Genomic DNA, 19463 nt, shown 5'->3' with positions numbered 1-19463 from the left:
AAAGAGTCTTCCTTTTTTCATCTAAACACAACTTACACCTACTGCAAGCAATGGAGGTGCTTGGAAGGAATTTTTTCGCACACATCTTCATGGGGCTCTCCCACCTAGAGGTGTTAGTGATGCTGCCCAGGAAAAAGAGCAACCACCTCCACTGCACTGCAAGAACATCGCAGCTTGGCTTGGAAGTCACCTCTCCAGTGTGCAAGCTCACTCGCTGCCAGGAAAGCACACATGCTGTTGACTCTGCAATCCAGTTTTGGGGAGAAGAGCATGGTGCACAGCAGGGTGAGAGGAGATCTGTCTGAATGCTCTCCAACTGAAATCAATCCTCGGAGCAGCGCTGCTTGGTTTGGCAAGCCGGCGAAAGTTCAGAGCAGGGGATGGCTGCTGGTGCATGGCAGGACCACGTCTGTCCCAGGGCATGCAGATAAACTTGCGTCCAAGGAGAAGATCCTGAAGGCTTACAGCATTCATATTCTACAGCAGGAGCTGCCCTGGAGATCCCTGTGTAGCCCTTTAGCCTGCTGCAGTGGCAGAGACCAGCACAGCTCAGTGCATGGATGAATCCAAACAGAGAAGATGCTGCTGGAGCAGAACTTTTTTTAGTTTTTGGGGATAAAAACCCTAACCCTGCTGGAAGTTTCCCAGTCACCTAGACAGCAAGCAGCACAATAACACCAAAGGAGGTTATGAGCTCTCCACCACAAGGGTCAGCTTAAACAGTGACAAACTGAGTGCCGGCACCAGATCCTCTAAACCACCACAGACCACTTCTTACAGGAGCTCCAGCAAATCAGCTTCTGCAAATGCCATTTATTTCAGGAACAAGCCTGGAACCACAGAGAAGACTCAGTTTGGAAACCTATATAAATATATGTATTTCTTAATCCTCAGCAGGTGCTAAACGACCCAATTCTACAAGTGCACATATGCCTTTCCTCCAGCAGTAGGGTTGTCGCCCTTTTGCAGAAGCAAACCAAAAAGTGGGATGGGTCAGGTATAGAAGGAAAAAGAGTTTGCAAGTCATGTATTCTTCCCCTAAATCCACTGAACATTTTGCATCTTGAAGCCCAGGCACAACACTTGTTGGAGGTAGATGAAGCCCAAGAGACTTTGTAGGAAGGCAGAGGCAGGCAGGTGGAGGAGATGGACGTTCCAGGAAGGATGCTGGAGCATCCCCCTGTCCTCTCTGTGTCCCAGCTTGGCTTCAAAAGGCAGTGCAGAAAGGAAAGGTGATGGGGAGGTCCATCTCTCCCACTGCTCTACTCATCTCACTCTTGTTTTGGGCTGGCAGCTGCTGGCAATGCATTGCAATGGGGCTCAAAGGCACCCTTTCAGAGCCCAGGTCATGCACAGGAAGGGATTAGCACCTATTTGGGGCTCTCCTGACACAGACCACAGTCTTGAGAAGACCCTCACAAAGGTTGTCCTTTGCCATTTGAACACAGTTTCTCAGGAAACCTTTGTGGGTATCTGGGTCGGGTGACACCAAGGCATCCTTTGAGGCCAAAACCACTCAAGACAGGGATGCAAGACCCCTGAGCAGCTCAGGGGGCTGATACAGCATGGCTGAGCACCCCCAAGCTAGCATCCTCCTCCATCCTGGCTCCACATCCAGCACAAGGGCAAACCAACATCCAGACCTGCTCCGTTTCCATCACATGCTTTATCCCTAACTGGGAGGCAAACAGTCACACAAAGTACAAAAGACCTCCAGGAGGCTGTTAGTACCAAGCTGTGAAGCCTATCCCAGTACATCACAAGTTACACATTATCATCCATACAAGAAACTCCCCAAGATGTTGGGTGCCAGGACCACCTCCCATCCCAGCCACTGCAAGGGGACCTCGCTGCTCAGTGTTTCCCCCTCCATCAGAAAGGACATGGATTACAGTTGCTTCATTTCCGAGATCATTCTGACTACTCCCTCTGACAATGCAAAGCCTTTGTCAACAAATACTCAACAGACTGGCAAGCAGGGAATGAGGAACTGTATTTCCCACTGGAAGAGGAGATTTGTTTGCCAATTAGCCTTTTCCTGGAGAACAATAGTTCAATAAAAACCTTCCTTTAATTTAATTCCTCCTTTTTTTAACTTCCCCCACCCGCCTGCTCCTCCAATGAATATTGGGCCGTGACTTTGGTTTATCATATGCAAAGCCTCACTGCTGAGCTTTCCATTTCACTGCTCCCCATTTCAGCAGTAATCCTCAGGGTGAGACAGGCTCTCCAAGCATAAAACCAAAGAGGAAGGTAGGCAGGTTTTTCCTCTCCTAAAGCTTCTTAATTAATTTGGCTTCACAAACTGGGGTTTCCAAGTTGTTTGGTAGCAGATGCTTCCAGACCATCAGCACAGCAACATCTGCCACGGGGCCACCACCAAGGCTGGGCAAGAAGAAGCTACTGGCTAACTTTTGATGGGCTATTTTTGAACTATGTTTGGAGATTTTTACTATTATCCAACACTCAAGGTGAGGCTACTGGAACCACTTGTGTCCATGCAGCTTGTGGTGCCTAGCAAGTTGGGTTTTTTCTTTTTCAAAATGGAAACTGGGTGCTGTAAATGGAGGCTGCTGTAAATAGGAGTCCTTCCTAACAGCAGCTTCCAAAGGGTAGATATCATTAAACTTCAAGATATCATTAAACTTGCAGTCCAGACAGCGCCCAAAGCAAACAAAACACACTTGTCAGATCTCTCAGCTGTCCCATCTGCAATGATGATTTCCCTTCAAAGATTTTAAATCCTGATGTTAATCCAGAGTGATTTTTTTTTCTCCCCTGAAGTACAAACCTGGGGTTGAGAATTCCTTGATAAATATGTCTGATGGCAGAAACAGCCCACTGGCCACCTTCCTTACAATGCAACACGAATACCTCCCCGTGCTTCAGCAGATGAATGCTGAAAAACAGTATCTGTGAGCTCACATCAGGCACAACGTGATCCCAACACAGCACCTGCTCCCAGCAGGCCTCGGAAAAAGCAGTGATTTTTGTCACATTACACTAAAAGACTGTTTGCATTGAAACCTAATAAAGAAAAGCAGGTGAGCACAGCAAGGGAGGCTAACCAGAAGGCTTAATTAGATATTTTTTATGTGGATGCAACTGGAAGGCTTGACTATATATATTTTTATGTGGATGCAACATGATGTAGCTTATGGCAAAAGCCCTGCTTTGACCAGGGTGGAGCTGCATCATCCCATGCCACATGACAATGGGCAAACCCACCCACATGACAGCTGCTCAAAGCCACCATCTCCAGTTTGAAGGACCTGTCTTAAGAGAGGCACGTTGTTTAACTACCTAACTATCCTGCCTCCCATCGATGATAGGAAGCAAGGAAGGGCTCATGCCAAAGCCATCTGTCCCATTGCTGCGGAGAATGGACTGAAAGCAGGTTCCTCTTTCCCGGCAGAAGCATCCAGAGGGGAAAATGTGTCCAGTGGAGGTCCCAAGGGGATGCATTTAAAAATCAATAGGGGCTATTTTCATGCTTAATCCAGTAAAGTATCAGCATCAGCAGCATCAATACAAACCAAATTTAAACACACTGAGAATGCATACAGGATTGTTATATTTTCTTTTCTTTTGTGCACTGATTTAATCAAATCTGGTTTTCCCCAGACACTCTGAAGTCCATACAGGACATCCATAGCATCCCTTAGGCTGCAGGCATCCTGCCTGCCTCCATCTCTATATTCTGCTTACAAAATAAGCCTCCTCACTCCAACTAGAGCAAACTTTCCGCTGAGGAAATCTCGCGTGAAGGGGCAGTATCACAGTGACAGCAGCCACCTCCCAGCCAGGGCTACTGCAGAAGTGGATTTCTTGTCTTTGCAGGCCTTCACATGGCACCCACCGCAAATTCCAAAGCAAGTGTCCCATCCCTGTAGAGATTTACACACTGATCTCTTTTCATTAAAAAGGAAAATTCTCAGCCTCACAGCTGCATAGAACTACTTGAAAAAGTGACACAAGAGGATCCTGAGAGGCTCAGAGAAGACAACTGTGTTTGAGTTTTAATTTAATCTCATCTGCTACAGGAGGGCAGTCTGGGTGTTCATATATTTGGGAGTAGTCACACTCCAGACACACCCACAAGCAAAACTTATCCTCCCAAGAGCCACTGCAGGCACAACATGGGCTCAGAAAGCCACAATGTCACCCATTCCTACCAGGGTACAGCACCATTCTCTGTCCTCTTCCATCCATCAGCTCCCTCCTGTGTGCAACATCGCTGTCTCAGCAGAGATGCTTCATGGTTCAACACCATCATTTCATTTGCCTTCCTGAGCCTTCAAACCAGTCCTCCTGGCTCTTTCTAAGCTGACACCTCCCTGCAGATGACTTCCTGCTTGGGCTTGGAGCGCGTCACTTAGGCCAGCAAAATGAAAGCGCTTTTCCCATCAACACAAGTCTGATTTACTTATAATCTGAAGCAAGAGAGGACTTCACCTCTTTGAGGGTTCCTGAGCTCCAGTTGTGGTAGGGTCTTACAGAAGTCTTCACATCTGCCACATTGGCAAAACATCACAGAACCACTGGTGATCAGCACCTTCATGACATTCCTTCAAAGCTCACCTCCTTCCATGGCTTCAGGGCAATTTATTTGACTGGCATCAGGTCCATCCAGCTCTTCAGTGAGAAAGTGCATCCCCAGCACCCCAAAATACACTCCCATTCCTTTAGCAGCTTTGAAGGTGAAATACTTCCAGTAGCAGAGGTGGCTGATAGGACTGATAGGAACCACTTGACCAGGGTGGAGGATAGGAATCACTGCTGATAGGAACCACTTTCCATTAACCAGCTCGCCATGTCTTTCAGTATGGGCCAGAAAATGCCACTGATAATGAAGTCCAGCAGGTCTAAAAGAGCTTGAAACCCAATGAGCTGAGGCCTATTCTTCAATTTCTGCTTCCTCATGTCCATGCTACAGGGTTCATAAGCCAGCCAAGCAAAGGCTTCAAGTGGCGCGAATCACATTCATCAGGCTCCCACAGTGGCTAAGCAGAACCCTGACGACAACAAAGCAAAGCCACTGGCTTGGGGGCTGCAACAATGCCAGAGCATCTCTGCCAAGACCCCCAAAAGTACCGCTGCTCTACACTTTGCCACAAGACAGAGGTTGCCATGAGAGCAGGCTGGGTAAGGCTGTTCACTGCTTAGCTCTTAGCACAAGCACATCCATCCCAAATTCTCCCTGCAACGGAACAAGAACATCCACAACCTCCAACATCCAGGACTTCCATCTCAAACCTCTACCTGCAGGTTTGGTATTTAGCCACTTCCCTAAACCTCGAAAAACATCTTCCTCCATGTCTAACCTTGGTAGGCCATTGCTCCAAATAAACACTGCCGTTTGGATGCCCTAAACAGATGCTAACAAAATAACTCAAAGACAGAGTGACCTTGAGATCACCCACAGTTTCATGACTGTTCACAGAGGAAGGGAACTCAATTGCTTTTTGGATAACAAATCTTTGCAGCACTTTCCAACACAAGACCCATAACACTGCAATGAAAGCTCGAAGAAGCTACAAACCGGGTTCAGGTGCCTGAAAATTTTGTCCAAAATCAGAGATACCACAGGAGGAGGAAACACCCTGAAATCACTCTCTCTACAAATATAAACTTTCAATCCCCCATTTATGCAGGTTTTTAGAGCTGGTGAGAGCTACCTGTTCCCACTGACTGCAACATGAGCCATGAGAGTAGGAGGGGTATCAAAAAAGCATCTTTCAGGCAATCACAAACATTTTTTGACCAGTTGAGTGCCTCATGGGGAGAGCAACACATACATCAATAGGAGCACTTGGAGCACGCCAGTGCCTTCTAAATTCACTTTCAGTAGATTTACCAACACGTCATATGGAAAAGGAATGTGTGCTATGCAAATCCAGCCCCAGACTGCTCCCTGCCTAATCTAGCTTTAGATTCAAATGCTTATTACCATGGCGTCTAATCGGGTAGCCCATAATAGACAGGTTTAGTTTGGGCTCCCAGTACTTCAGCAGTGTTCTCACTAAGGCACCAAATGAAGACTAAAAAAAACCCAAACAAACAAACAAAACCAACCACCAAACAAACAAACAAACAAAGATAAAAACAACACTGCATAGAATTCCAGCTCTGGCAGAAAACAAAAACCAGGCATGGAAAAATGTATTGACACCCACCAGTAAAAGCCAGGCAGATATGCAAACATCTGGCAGCTCACCAGGAACACAGTGAAGACTGAGTCCTATTTGCACCCCATTGCATCCCTGCCACAGAAGCATGTGGCTGGTCTTACAAGGTTTCTCCCTTCCCCCTTGTAAGAGATAAGATGATGCAAGGATCTTGCACACCATTGTAGGACCCATCTAGCAGCAGCTGGTTCCCAGCAGCTTGGAGCACAGCTGCTCAAATCAAAGCCTCCAGACTACCTTATGGATGCTCTGGGCACCCACAATAGGATGCCTAGACTCTGGGTAATGTGTGCCAATCAGGAACCATTTGCTGGTTTGGGAAGGAAGGAGTTCCCATAGTGCCAGTCTGCAGCAGGACATCAGTCACTGAGGCCACCACCTCCCTATTTGCTGGCACTAGCCACACAGCAGGTCAGCACCACCTCCACTCTTACCTGCACCAGGCAAGGTGATTCATTTAAATTCTAAATGCAGCCAGCCTGTCCAAGCCATATGTCACCAGGATAGAACATCAGATAGATACATCCAGGATAGAACTCAGATGCCAACCTTCTACCTCCACTAGGCAGCTATAACTTAGCCACTGTGCACCAGAAATAATGGTTCTCCTCTCCATCTGCCGTTCATCTGCTATGCTAAGCTTTCCAGTGTCGGAAGATGGTGAGGTTTTCAACCCTATGGTCCAGCTCCCACCTTCAGGATGACAAATACTAGCAGCTTGTCCTCCCGTCTTTGTAATGCCAAATGGCACAGAGACCTGCAGCCCAGCCAGCTCCAACAAAGGGTCAAGACATGCCAATGTTGCTACCAGACTCTGAAGATCCTACAAGACTGCCCTGACCCTGCTACTCATTGAGGTAAGCAGCACTAGGAATACCAACAAACTAACCACTTACAATGAGGAGATTTCCCTCTGTGTGTGCTCACCAGTGTCTAGTACAGACTGAATTTTCTTTGTATCCCTTCCTTTAGTAAAAGGTCTCCACAACACCCTTCTAACCTGATCCCTGCTTTGGCAAAACTTGCTCCACATATCTGAGATGAAAGTCAGCCTGGAAGACAGAACAAAACTAGCCAATGGATTTGACGAATTGCCAGTGTCAGAAGTGTAGGAAGCAAAAGCAGATGGACAGACCAACTTTAAAGCTTCCTTTCATTAGGAAACCAAGCTAAAAATCACAGGTCCACTTTCAATGATGCACATTATTACTAAGGAAAGTGTGGTGGCTGATATTCTGCCTCTCAGGCACATATGCTCTGGTCTTCATCATTTCCTGAATGAATATTCAAATGCTTTGAAAGGAGAAGGAAAATAAACCCAAAGAAACTGGAGGCTGCAGCTCGCAGTGCTTTCCTAAGCCTGTTCAGAGGCCAAGCCAGATTTACCAGCGCCTGTGTCACTGCCTGGCTGCATGGGCGGCTGGCTGGGTTCTCCCTCCAGCTCTGAACCTCCCCAGTTCATGGCAGTGCCTGAAGCTGGTCTGGTGGGCATTTTTCCTTGCTCCTGTAGCCAAAACAACAGCAAGGGTGGTCAAACAAGGTGGAAAGACTCCCTTTCCCATGCAGCCCAGCCCACAGTGCAAGGGGAAGAAACCCTTTGTGAAACTCCCTGAGAGGATGAGGATGGAGACGCTATTGGAGGACTCCTTTGTAGCACCAAAAGAGCCAGACTAAGAGTATTTGCTTGACTATGGGGACTATATATACAGCAAAGTCATATTCATTTGTGAGCCAAAAACCCAGAATTCACATTCCTGTATTTACAATCACTCTGTCTACAACAGCCTCCAGGACTGAGTCATTCCTAGTGATGAAGTCCTTCATCCCACCATGGCACAGAGACTCACGGATAGTTCACACACACACACACACAGAGATAATTTTCAAGACAAAAAGCGTTTCAAAGCCTCAGAAGCTGCATTTCTGGAGCTGTGGGTAACACACATGCAAAGAGCATGCTTTGCTTATGATAACCCAGGATGACAACCCCTTTGAGATGTAAAAATAATATAATGAATAAGTATATTTAGATTTATAACCCCACAGCAGCTTTATTTATAGGGATGCCAATCACTTCTACACAGATATAAAACTGGCTGGCAGAATGCCTTAGACTATATCCAGAAACCCATCTGTAACAAATCTAAGCTGTGATATCTCTGCATACATTTGGCCAAACAATAAGGCTAATGCCAGCCATCTTGACTTTAAGTGTACAGATGGGCTGGGGGGGACTTGCCAAGCCTGCCACACGGCCAAAGATGGATGAATTTTGCTATCACCTACTATAAACTGATTGGGGAAAGGACCAGATGAAGGAAAACCAGTCACCTTCTGGGCTGTGTGGATGTTAATACCAACACAATGCTGGCTGAAGGGCAGGACAACATCCAGCTGGCCAGAGGTGAACCTGAAAAGGCCTTCTAAGGCCTTTTATCACTGAAATTAGGAGCAATAAGCAAAGAGAAAAGACCCTCTTGGAGCTCTGCAGCACCTTTAAAAGAGGAGGGGATTAATTTGGGGCTCTTGCACACAGTTTTTTTGATCTGTCATTGAAGACACAAAGCTGGGACAGAAGAGAAGAAGATGCAGGGGAAATTAATTGGAAGTCATTGCTTGTCTCTGTTTCAAACCAGATGAAGATTTCTAGTGAGACTTCTCTCCCACCACTGCCCAGGCTCTTACAGCTTCATCTAAACCTGCAGATGTCAAGAGAAGATGCTGTTAATCACCATAGAGCTAAGTGCTGCATCCTAAAATACCCCATGTTGTCAGGATAGGCCTGGAGGCTTTCTGTTGCTGTCCCTCCAGCTCAAGTGGGGGCTACCTGGAGAACTGAAAAGTCACCTTTAATTCAGTAGAAACAAAGGAAAAACTATTCTTCATCCCAATGGGGCTTCTGGGCTTCAGTTGTCTCAGAAATGGGGCAAACCAGGGATGGCTCCAGGTCAAACACAGAGTGTGGGTAAATGCATTTCAGCCATTAAAGTCACAGTATTTTGGCAAATACCAAGGCAAAAAAGGCTACTCTGGAATATTACTTTGAATAGCTCTGGGAGCAAGCCCAGCATTAATTTCCAACATGTATTCAGTAAAGGATTCACATAAACCACGGGAGGCTTGCACACACACACTGACACTGGCAGATTTTTGCCTCTGCTCCTCAGACAATTTGGAGAGAAAAAAACATTACCTTCCAGACTGAGGCATGGATTCAACTGACCCTGCCTTAGGGACAAGGTAACCTCTCAAGGTCCCTCCCCGCTCAGTTCTAATACCGTTTTACACCACAAACTGTTCACACACTGGCATTTGCTCTGATTCACCCCTGGAAATAAGCATGTCTAAAAGAGTAATTGATGGAAAGAAAAAACAAAAAACCTAAGAGCAGTTCCCTCTCTCAAGGACAAAGCAAAGCAAAGGAAAGCAACCATATGCAGATCCATGATGTCCTTGATCCAAATGTTTTCCAAAACATTTCCAAATGTTTTTCAAAGCTTCCAGCTGAACCTTTCATGGCTAGGCTGTGACTCCCATCAAAACCTTTAGCCACGGCTGCAGTCCATGCTGCTACCTGAGTGCAGCATCACGTGCATTGCTGCACACACCAGGGAGATGGCTGGTGGTGACTTTTCCAATGACAAACCTACCAAAACTCACCCAAGACCCTTGAGCAGAAAACACAGCATCTCAAAGTAAAACTGCCTCTGCTTTTTCAGTGGGGCATCTTCCAACATGACAGAGCTCAATTGTTATGTAGGCTTCTCGGGGACAGTCAGTCAGTGAATCCATGTGGTCGGAGGTCCTCACCTTCATGGCAGGCCTTTGAGTTTATCCCAGGCACCTTAGGAAATTGCTCCTCTGCCTCTAGTCATTTGGAATTATGGAAAGGAATATAATAATAAAATAGTTTTTTAACTACTTATGGAAGTAGTTTTTTAACCACTTACGGAAAGTTTAAAAACCAGACCTCTCCTGCACATAAGGAAGGAATGCTGAAGTTCTGTCCAAACACCACCAAATGTGGACATTTATGGTTATAACACAGCCAAAGCTGAGACAGTTGTAGGAGATGCTGGTCTGAGCAGCTGACCCCAACTGCAGCAGCCAAAGAATGCGCACCGAGGCCTCAGCAAGGTTTAGCAGCAAGAATCAACTGCTATGGGGAGCCGGGGGTTGGCACATGGCAGGTCCTTGTTCCTGGCCTTCTGACCCTGCTGCTGACACAATAGCTTCCACCCACACTGACAGCCTCATCAGAAATGGCAGTGCCTGTAAAGTAGAGTCTCAGAGGTCCTTCAACATCAAAAGCTGATCACCACCTCTTTCAACTTACTTCTGGACACAATCAAACCCCACAGCAGGCTCCTTTCCAAAGGAGTCCTCCTATCAACTGTATGTGGGCTTTTGATTAGAACTTTTGTGGAACTGAAAAAAGAGGGGGAAAAAAAAGCCTTGCTGAAGGATGATAAAGTCTAGACACTACAATATACTTTCCAGCTGATCCAGCAAACCTAAAAAGCCCTCCCTTGATCTCGGACTGCCACGATCAAAGCCATTATCCCATTTGGAGCCCTTCTGAAACTTTAACTTCCAAATGTGCAAGTTATTTTTAAAATCTAAACCAGGCCAAGCCTCTTGTTTGGAGTTTTATGAGGAAAATGGGGTGTGCTCCTCTCAATCCTTCCCCCATCGTGTCTGGAAGTGGCTGGTGGGCACATGGTGGACAGTGAGAGCAGAGAATTAGCCCTGTGCCTGTGAACACCTCAGTGGCACCCAGTGGCCACAATCTGCTTGCAACAGAGCAACATGGACCAATCACATCCTCCAAAGCTATTTAAAAGCCAGATGTAGCTCCCTAGTGAATGCCTCCTTTAACTTAGCAGCTTCTACAGCACCAAACAAGCCACACTGTCTTCTTTTCCTCCCAGCATCCATCTCCATGATGTTGCTCACATCCCTTGCCCTCTGCACTTTCATCCTCATCAGCTCCCGGCAGCTCTGCTTCTACTCCTCACCTCTCCCTCTGCCCAAACCAAGCAGATCTACAAAAGGCTGAGTGAAGCAGGCAGGACACACCAGTAGGATGGGGATTAGAGACCTGTCACCATCTCCAGCATCTCTCACTAGAACAGAATTGATCAGGTTGGAAAAGACCTTCAAGATCATCAAGTCCAACCTATCACCCAACACCATCTAATCAACTAAACCATGGCACTAAGTGCCCCATCCAGTCTCTTAAACACTTGCAGTGTTTAAGAACCTCTACCACCTCCCCAGGCAGCCCATTCCAATGGCAAATCACTGTAGCTGGAGAGGCCAGGCCAGGCAGGAGCAATAGCCATGCTGCACAACACATCCCCAGCACTTTGTGAGGTGTTGCCTGAACCTCTACCTGCTTTCCAGCTGGGTAAATGTCAAGGAAAAAAATCAGGCTGACAGCCTTCCTTAAGAGTATTTCCATCAAATCAGATTTTTCCCACCCTCACACACACCAGAGCAGAAAGACTGAGGGCCACTGGCAACCTGGTGCTGGATATGACAGCTACAACATCAGTCCCAGAGGGGACAGAGGATTTGCTAGAATTTCCTAAAATGTTGCTTGGGAGCTGGGTGAGGCAGACAGGACAGAGAAAACCAGCCCAGCTTCAGGTCTGCTGTGGCACAGAGTCCAATGCATACCCCAGCACAGTGGTTCATCTTTAGTCTCCCCAACAAACACAGAGAGAAGATGGACTTCAACCTTAGGCTCCATGCAAGCATATTTCTCTGGGTCTACTAAAACCACCAAAGTCCTGCAGAGCTCCACAGTCCCATCTTGCCCTTGTCCTGGTCCCTTACCTGTAACAAACTTCTCCTGGGGAAGGAGAACAATGCCCTGCTGCACAATTATAATACCCAAGAAGAGCTAATACAAAGTTACTGACCTTAAAAATTTACAGTCTCCATCACACAGGAGAGCAGAGGACCTGGTGGTAATGGCTGCTTCTGGATTTAAAAGGATCTAAATCCATGGAAGTAGCAACTGAACCTTTGCCCCCAGAGTTTGCATGCTGCACATGATAAAAGAGATGGTGAGGGCAGCTGACAAGCCAGCATCAACCCCTACCACTCATACTGGGAAGGAGGAGAAACCAAGCCGGAGGGGAAACCAAATCATCCAGCTCCACACTGCCATTGTCAGAGTGGCCACCCTCAGCTGCTCTTGGTGATAAACACTGAAGCAAAAACATCACATGATTCATGAACACAGGGTGGGTTCAGCACCACATCTGTCTTGCTGTGAGGCTTTCCAGACATCCCATTCTCTTCAGCAGTGTTTTTCTGTGCCTTTCTCTTAAAGAGATGGGAAACGCGGGCATCACTGACCCTCCTTCCCAAACAAAACATCAAAATACAGGCTGAAAACCACCCAATTTCCTATCCTGGCAAATTTGTAGTGGTAACTTATTCCCAGCAGAGCTGACATGCTTATAAGAGATACCACTGCATTAAGAAGTCAAAGATATAACTGTACAAGTGAAAGCAAAAGCCCTTTATTTCTGTAGCGCTCTTTTTCCCACCCCCTCCTCCTCAAATGACAGGGACTAACACAGCTCTGGCCAGTTTAGCAGGGTACATAGGAAGCCTTGGCTGAAAGCAACCTCATTAAACTGGCTGGGTCGTTAAGTGCCAATCCAAACACGCAGTCCTCTGATCACCGCATGAGGGGCTGGGAACTAAAGGCAACTCACAATTAAACCCGTGGCAATCGGGAAAAATCCTTAGAACCCCCCCAAGCAGAATCCATCAACAGCATCCCCACCCTCCCTTCATTCTTTCTTTCTTTCTTTCTTTTTAATTTATTTTTTACTTACTTACATAAGCAGCATGACAGATAACTTGGAGGAAATCAGATGCTTAATGATTAAGCGACACTTAGGCAGCACTTTGGAAGATAAATACGCCCTTTGGAAACTCTGCAACAAAAACAGAAGGTATAAACAGACAGTAACTAATTATTCTGATTAAATCTTGGAAGACCTGAAATACCCGACTGCAGGAGAACAAAGCCAGCGTGCACCGGGGCTGCTCACAAAAAATGAGTCACACCCTCCTTAAAAAGAATTTACCCAAACAAACCCAAGTGCTCCTGTGTTTTTGTTTGCCTGCGTCTTCCCTACGGTCTAGGCTGACAGGAAACCTCCACCACACCCTGGAGGGATCCCCTCACCTTCAGCTAAAATTAGACTTCAAGGAAATCTGGTGAAGGTGGATGCCTCCAGCCTACACCGCAGAGCAAAGCTCCCACCACACGCCTGAGGAGCAGTGTGTCAGGGTTTTAACTCTCCTCCCATCGAAACCAAAAAGAGAGAGGTTTTTTGATTAAAAGAAACTAAGGAAAACAAATCAATAAGGCATGCTCCGAGAGAGAAAGAAGGTGACAGCACGTCTACCCCACTGCTGTGCTCAGAAGGATCTGAGTGGGCAGGTGAGGATGCAGGTGAGCCACGAGGATGGAACAGGATAGAATAGAATACAATAAACGAGGTTGGAAGAGACCTTCAAGATCATTGTGTCCAACCTATCATCCAACACCACCTAAACAACTAAACCATGGAACCAAGCATCCTGTCAAACCTCGCCCTGAACACCCCCAGCGACGGCGACCCCACCACCTCCTCTGGCAATGCAATAGGATGCTAACCTAGCAGTAAAAGTAACCAGCAAAGCCCACCAGCATCTCAGCCACCCGTGTGGATGAAGAATAAGGTACCTACTTCATCACTGTCCATGACAGCAGCACCGAGAGCCTCCATGAGAGCAGACAGCATGCAGAGCAAAACAAGGGGATGTGCTCAGTAGACATTCCCCTACTCTCCTTGCCTTGGAGGAAAACCATCTCTTTCCTCCGCCCCTTCTCTCTGCCCTCCCCCCACCACACTAAATGCCAGCAGAGCTCAGGGGAATATTTAATCTCAAACCTCAGTAATCAATCAGTTCACCCTCACGCATGAGAAAGAGTCACAGCAGTAAGCAGCAGATCCCATTTCTACCCAGTAATATGATGTTTTAATTACGCATGTAACAGTGCCTTTTAACATAAATCCTGAACAGATCCAGGCAGCCCTCAGGTTGTGGAAGGACACTGTGTCAGGGAAGCACACGGGGACAGAAGGGAGGAAAGGGAGGAGGAGCCATTCTGGCAATTATTTAAAATGACAACTTTATATGGCTGCTCCAGCTTGCCGTTGGCATGATGATGCTTTGACCTTGCGTTTGCTGTCCTAGAGGATGGGCAGCAGAGTGGCAAGCAGCAAACCAACATCCAGCCCTGCCACCAGAAAATGCAGCAATTTTATCCCAACATATCACCAAGCCTGTGGGAAAACAGGGACAGAAAATGCAAGGCGGGTGGAAAGACTTGAGTCAGGCTGTAATACAAATAACAGCAATGGGGCTCATAAGTGAGACTTATGCCAGAGCCTGGTCACATCAGAAGGAGACTTTCTGGCTGGCTTTGAGCAGGTTTGGGATCACTCCCTGCCAACATTTGTTACTTCCAACTGCAAGCATGGCCAGACCAACAAGACCACCACACTGTGCCAATCCAACAGGTAGGCAGCTGCAAGCAACATCTTTCACCCGACCAGACCAGTGGTGGCCTGGCTCACAAACAGCTATGTTAAAATATATACATATTTTTTTAAATATAAACACATGCACAGACTTTTCTAATATATAGGAACAAAAGAGAGGACACCCTGCTGAAACACCATGTGCACTCAACTGCTGTCTGCAGCGATGAAGGAAATGAGAAGCAGAGACCAGGCACACACCCGCTCACCGTGGCGTGGTTTGGCTCTGGGAACATTTCTGGATTCCCCAGCATGAGCTCTGACCTCCAAGAGATGCAAAATGGTCTCAGTGCCATTCTGAAGAAGAAGCAGAGGGAACACCAGGAGCTCAGCAGGGCAGGTGGAGTGTGATGTAAAGCCAGGCTTTGGGTGCTCATGGGGACAGCTGACCCCAGTCCACGACCCATCAGTTCCAAGGTCCACAAATCACCGTGTGCCACAAAAAATCAGGAACTACCCTGAACCCATGGTGCACAGAAGAAAGCTACCTGGCTGGAGAGCAGCTCTGTGGAGGTCTTGGTGGACAGCAAGCTCCGTGTGAGTGAACAGTGTGCTGCTATGGCAAAGCAAGCGAACAGACGATAGGTTGCATCAACAAGGGCATCACCATCAGATTACGCACCCTACTAAGTGGTTGTCAGGCCACGTTTGGAATACTGTGTTCAGTTTTGGTCCTTGCTACACACACAAAAAACATGGATAGGCCGGAGAGGGTCCAGAGAATGACCAAAAAGATGATCAAGGCCTAGAAAGCAGCCATATAAGGAAAGGCTGAGAGAATCAGGTTTGTTCAGCACTGAGAACAGAAGGCTTAGGGGAAACATTATCACATGTTCCAGTATTTCGAGGGTGGTTACAAAGAAGATGGAGACACCCTTTTTTGCAAGGAGTCACATGGAAAAGATGAGGGGTAAGAAGTGCAAGCTCTCCTTGGGGATATCCTAATTCGAAGCAAGAGGAAAACTTTTCACAACAAGAACGATCAGCCACTGGAATAATCTGCACAGGGAAGTAATGGAGTCCCCACAATAGACACTTTAAAGATTTAGCTAGACAGGGTGCTGAGCCATCATGACTAGACCACGCTTTTCCCAGCATAAGTTGGACCAGATGATCCTTGAGGTCCCTTCTAACCTTGTAGTCTATGATTCTACAAAAGTGAAGTCCTCTCTCAGGTCTTGGCAGTAGGATGAACCCATCTGTGACTACAGCTCCAGCCTCTCCAGACCACAGTGCTCAGACAAAGCAAGGCAAGCAAGCTCAGGACTGAAAGTACTGGGGCCATCTTTGACTTCTCTGTGTTTAGCAGAACTTTATCCCTAAAGCTTGCTTTTTGGGCAGATCCCATGGCAAAACATGCACATCACCTTCAAGAGGCTCACAGAAGCAGCTTTGGAGTGGGGTGGTGGCATGATGCAACAGGAGTTTTTCAGGTCTTCTGACAGGACACATTATACAGAGGTGTGAAAGGGAAACCTAACATCAAGATTTCCATCCCATGGTTTCCTTCCTACAGTCAACACTCCCACCACTCCTTCATTTTAGGCTCCAGTTTCCCCAAGACCTCTAACATTGGGAACTGCATGGCACAATGGACAAAGTCCTTAAGCTTCACACACTTACCTAGAGAAACTACTGCACTTACACCCTCCCTGATCTCTCCACGTTGGGAGATGCACACTTAAGAAGGACCAGGCAGCATCAGCTGCTTGCAGTGTGCTCCCAGAGCTTCCACTCCTTTCCCAAAGAGCAGAACTTTGCAGTGCAATTCAGGACAGAGATACTCAGTGTAGTATCTGGAGCAAAATACACCTCCCAGGCACAGCAGCACTCATGGATTTATTGATTCATGGAAAATGTCCTTACAAATTACTTCATTCAGATCAATGGGACGAGACAAAATGAGGGCTATTGTCCGCAGCAAGAAGCTGCAGAACTTACTCTTCAGTCCCATATTCCAGAAGAAACCACTGTTTTGGAGCACACGCTTCTAACAGGGCTTCATGGAGCTGCTAGAGGATAATACAGAGGTCAGCACCAATTTACATCACATCTCACCCACTTCCCACCTCTCTGCACTAAAGCAGGCAGGGCCAATGGATGACTTTTGCAAGGAAGCAGGTAAAAATGCTGCTTGGCACCAGCTTCTCATCCACAGAAGCTTCATCCACACCTGCTTGTTGCCTTGTATAGGGCTGTAGCTGCCAGGTGTGGAGAGGCACTAAGACTGCTGTCACCAACAGCTTCTCATGCTCTCAAAGAGTGATTGCTTCTGGAGAATGGGATTCCCAAGTATGGCAGCTTGTAAATATTACCTGCTTTTCTTGATATGGATGGTCTGATGTGCTTTCATAAGCTCAGACTCCCTCTCAGGGCCACCTGTGGTCTGGACCTAGGATGCTGAGATAAGTCTAAGGCCATGTTCTGCAAATGTTCCAGTGGTTAAATGCAGCTCAAAATTAAACATGCAGATGTACCCATGCCTTGTTCTGGATAGCATGCTTTTGGCTTTCAGACATAGGCTGTTTGCTGGACTGAAGAGCTGCTTAATGCCCATCACTGCCCTCTTGACAAAGCAACATACACATGAATTTTGTAGCCTCTTGAGGAAAAGGCAAGATAAACACATTCCCCAACACAACGCATTTCTCCAGCTTTCACACACATGGGCACTTCCCTGCACTCTCACCAGTCAAATCCAGCCCAGGGCCAGGCCCTTCCACCGTGGGCTCAGCAGTATCTCTGCTCCAAACTGCCTTTCCACAGCTCCACATCACTTCCAGGGATCACTTCTCAGCATCCCCACCTTCAGATTGTCTCCTGTTTTTTAAAATCAGAGCCAGTTTGAGACCTGCTTTAAAAAACCATCAGCGAAGATGCTGAGCTGTGGTGACTAGACACCTTCAGGATGGTCTTCTCCACCTTATGAGAACTCCCCCACTGGTAATATTAAAACTACAATTTTTTTGGCAGATTAATAAAGGGTCTCTGCAACAATGTGAGGCAGGGACTCCCAGCAGCAATAAGTCCAAGTTATCAGGATGCAGAAGCACACACAGCTGTGTTTGTGGTCCCCATTGCTCACAGTCACCCACGCCCCACCATGCTGCCTCACCCCTTCCCCAAAACACACCCCATCCCCCGGCACTGATTAGGTTTTTTTGATAAACAAGCATGTCTCATCACATCTATTCACTTAACTCACCATCTAAGGGGTTGCCATTGCCTTTGCAGAAAAAAGCTCTCATGGGTTTTGTACCCCTGTCCCTCACCTCATCCCAGTCCCAGGATGGCTCCAAGCTCTGCAGCTTTCTTCTGCTTCATGGACCAGGAACCACTGCCCTAGACAGAACACCTGCCCCCATCCTGCTATTTGTGGCTGATAGGGAGAAAACAGCTCCTTTGCACAGTGTGGGTTAAAAAACTAAACAGACTTGCATCACTGCAGCATTTTTAAACATCCCCTTGCTGAGCTGTGCACAGCACCAAGGGGCACAAGTGGTAGAAATGGAGGGTGTGGGCTGCTGCTCACAGCTCTTGGGGGCACAATAAATAACACTAGCGAGCCCAGAAATGGAAAGCTGCAAGTCTTGTCAGCCCTTTCCAGCCCACGCGAGAGGGAGAGTGAGCTGCCATGTGTTCTTTGCACAGGACCTCACACCCTCAGCTGCCAAGTCCAAGCCTTTTCTGGCTGTGCAGTCACAGAAATCACCCTCATTGCATCTTTGAGGCCAGGCACAGCAGCATTTGGGGACTATTGCTCTCCGCTGTAGTCCTAAAATGAGCTCTGTGCTCTCAGCGTGGCACAGCTGGTAGCCAGATGAGATGAGTGAGCCCATGAGCTGTGCACAGAGCAGGCACAAATAAAGTTGGTGTCACGCCAGAGTGAACCACAAAGATTATCACACAGGAGTATGCAGCCAGTAAATACCCACTTCTTTGCTCACTGGAAATCATTTTAAATGGCAAAGAGGAAAGGCAGAGCACAGGGCTGGAGCAAACACCAGCAAATGCTACAGAGATGAAGGGGCAGAGGACTCATCACCACCCGCTGCGGCTTTCAACCTCCTCAGGGGACCTTATTCCAACTGTACTTGGGGAAACACCTTTGCTTTCAGAGCAGCCCATGCAAGGGCAGGGAGATGAGATTTCACACCATCTTGCACTTTTCAGGACGGGAAACTGGCACCACAGTGGGGTGCTGCTCTGCTTTTGAGACACCAGAAAAGCACAAAAGGCCCTGCCCCTGGAAAGCAGATCTCTGCTTTTCTCAACCAGCAAACTCTGCCATCGAAGTGAAGAAGTTCATCTTTTAAGGGTAAATCCCTACTTTTAACCTAAAATTTGCTTCCCTTCTCCATCTCCATCCTAGAGAGGACAAACACCCATTTTCCCCAGAAGTCCCCACCTCCAGCCATGGCTGTAGCCATCCTGGCACACCAGGACTGAGGAGCAGGAGAGTGCGACGGGCTGGCATGGCACAGCACACCATGGCACGCTGCCAGCGCACAGGCGGATACAGGGGTTAAATCCAGCTGCTCAAGGATAAGCTGGTCACATACTGCAGATAAGCAGACCACGAATAGCGGTCTGCCAGCCCACAGCAAATACCAGCACAAGTCACTTGCATGCCTGTCACCAGCGATTTAATTCAGAA

General features: G+C 47.4%; 1 protein-coding gene across 1 annotated transcript in view; it reads right to left on the bottom strand.

The window, feature by feature from the left end:
* The window catches only part of DAAM1 (dishevelled associated activator of morphogenesis 1), a 94469-nt gene that overhangs the window by 61719 nt on the left and 13287 nt on the right, over window positions 1–19463 (bottom strand). The window contains exon 2 of the mRNA XM_054161714.1: window positions 13050–13147. The gene's annotated coding sequence lies outside the window, so the exon portion shown is untranslated. The remainder of the gene's footprint in view (window positions 1–13049; window positions 13148–19463) is intronic.

This window comes from Dryobates pubescens, chromosome 5 (assembly GCF_014839835.1).
Source record: "Dryobates pubescens isolate bDryPub1 chromosome 5, bDryPub1.pri, whole genome shotgun sequence".
Classification (NCBI taxonomy): Eukaryota; Metazoa; Chordata; class Aves; order Piciformes; family Picidae; genus Dryobates; species Dryobates pubescens.
This window is presented reverse-complemented; position numbering and strand designations above follow the sequence as displayed.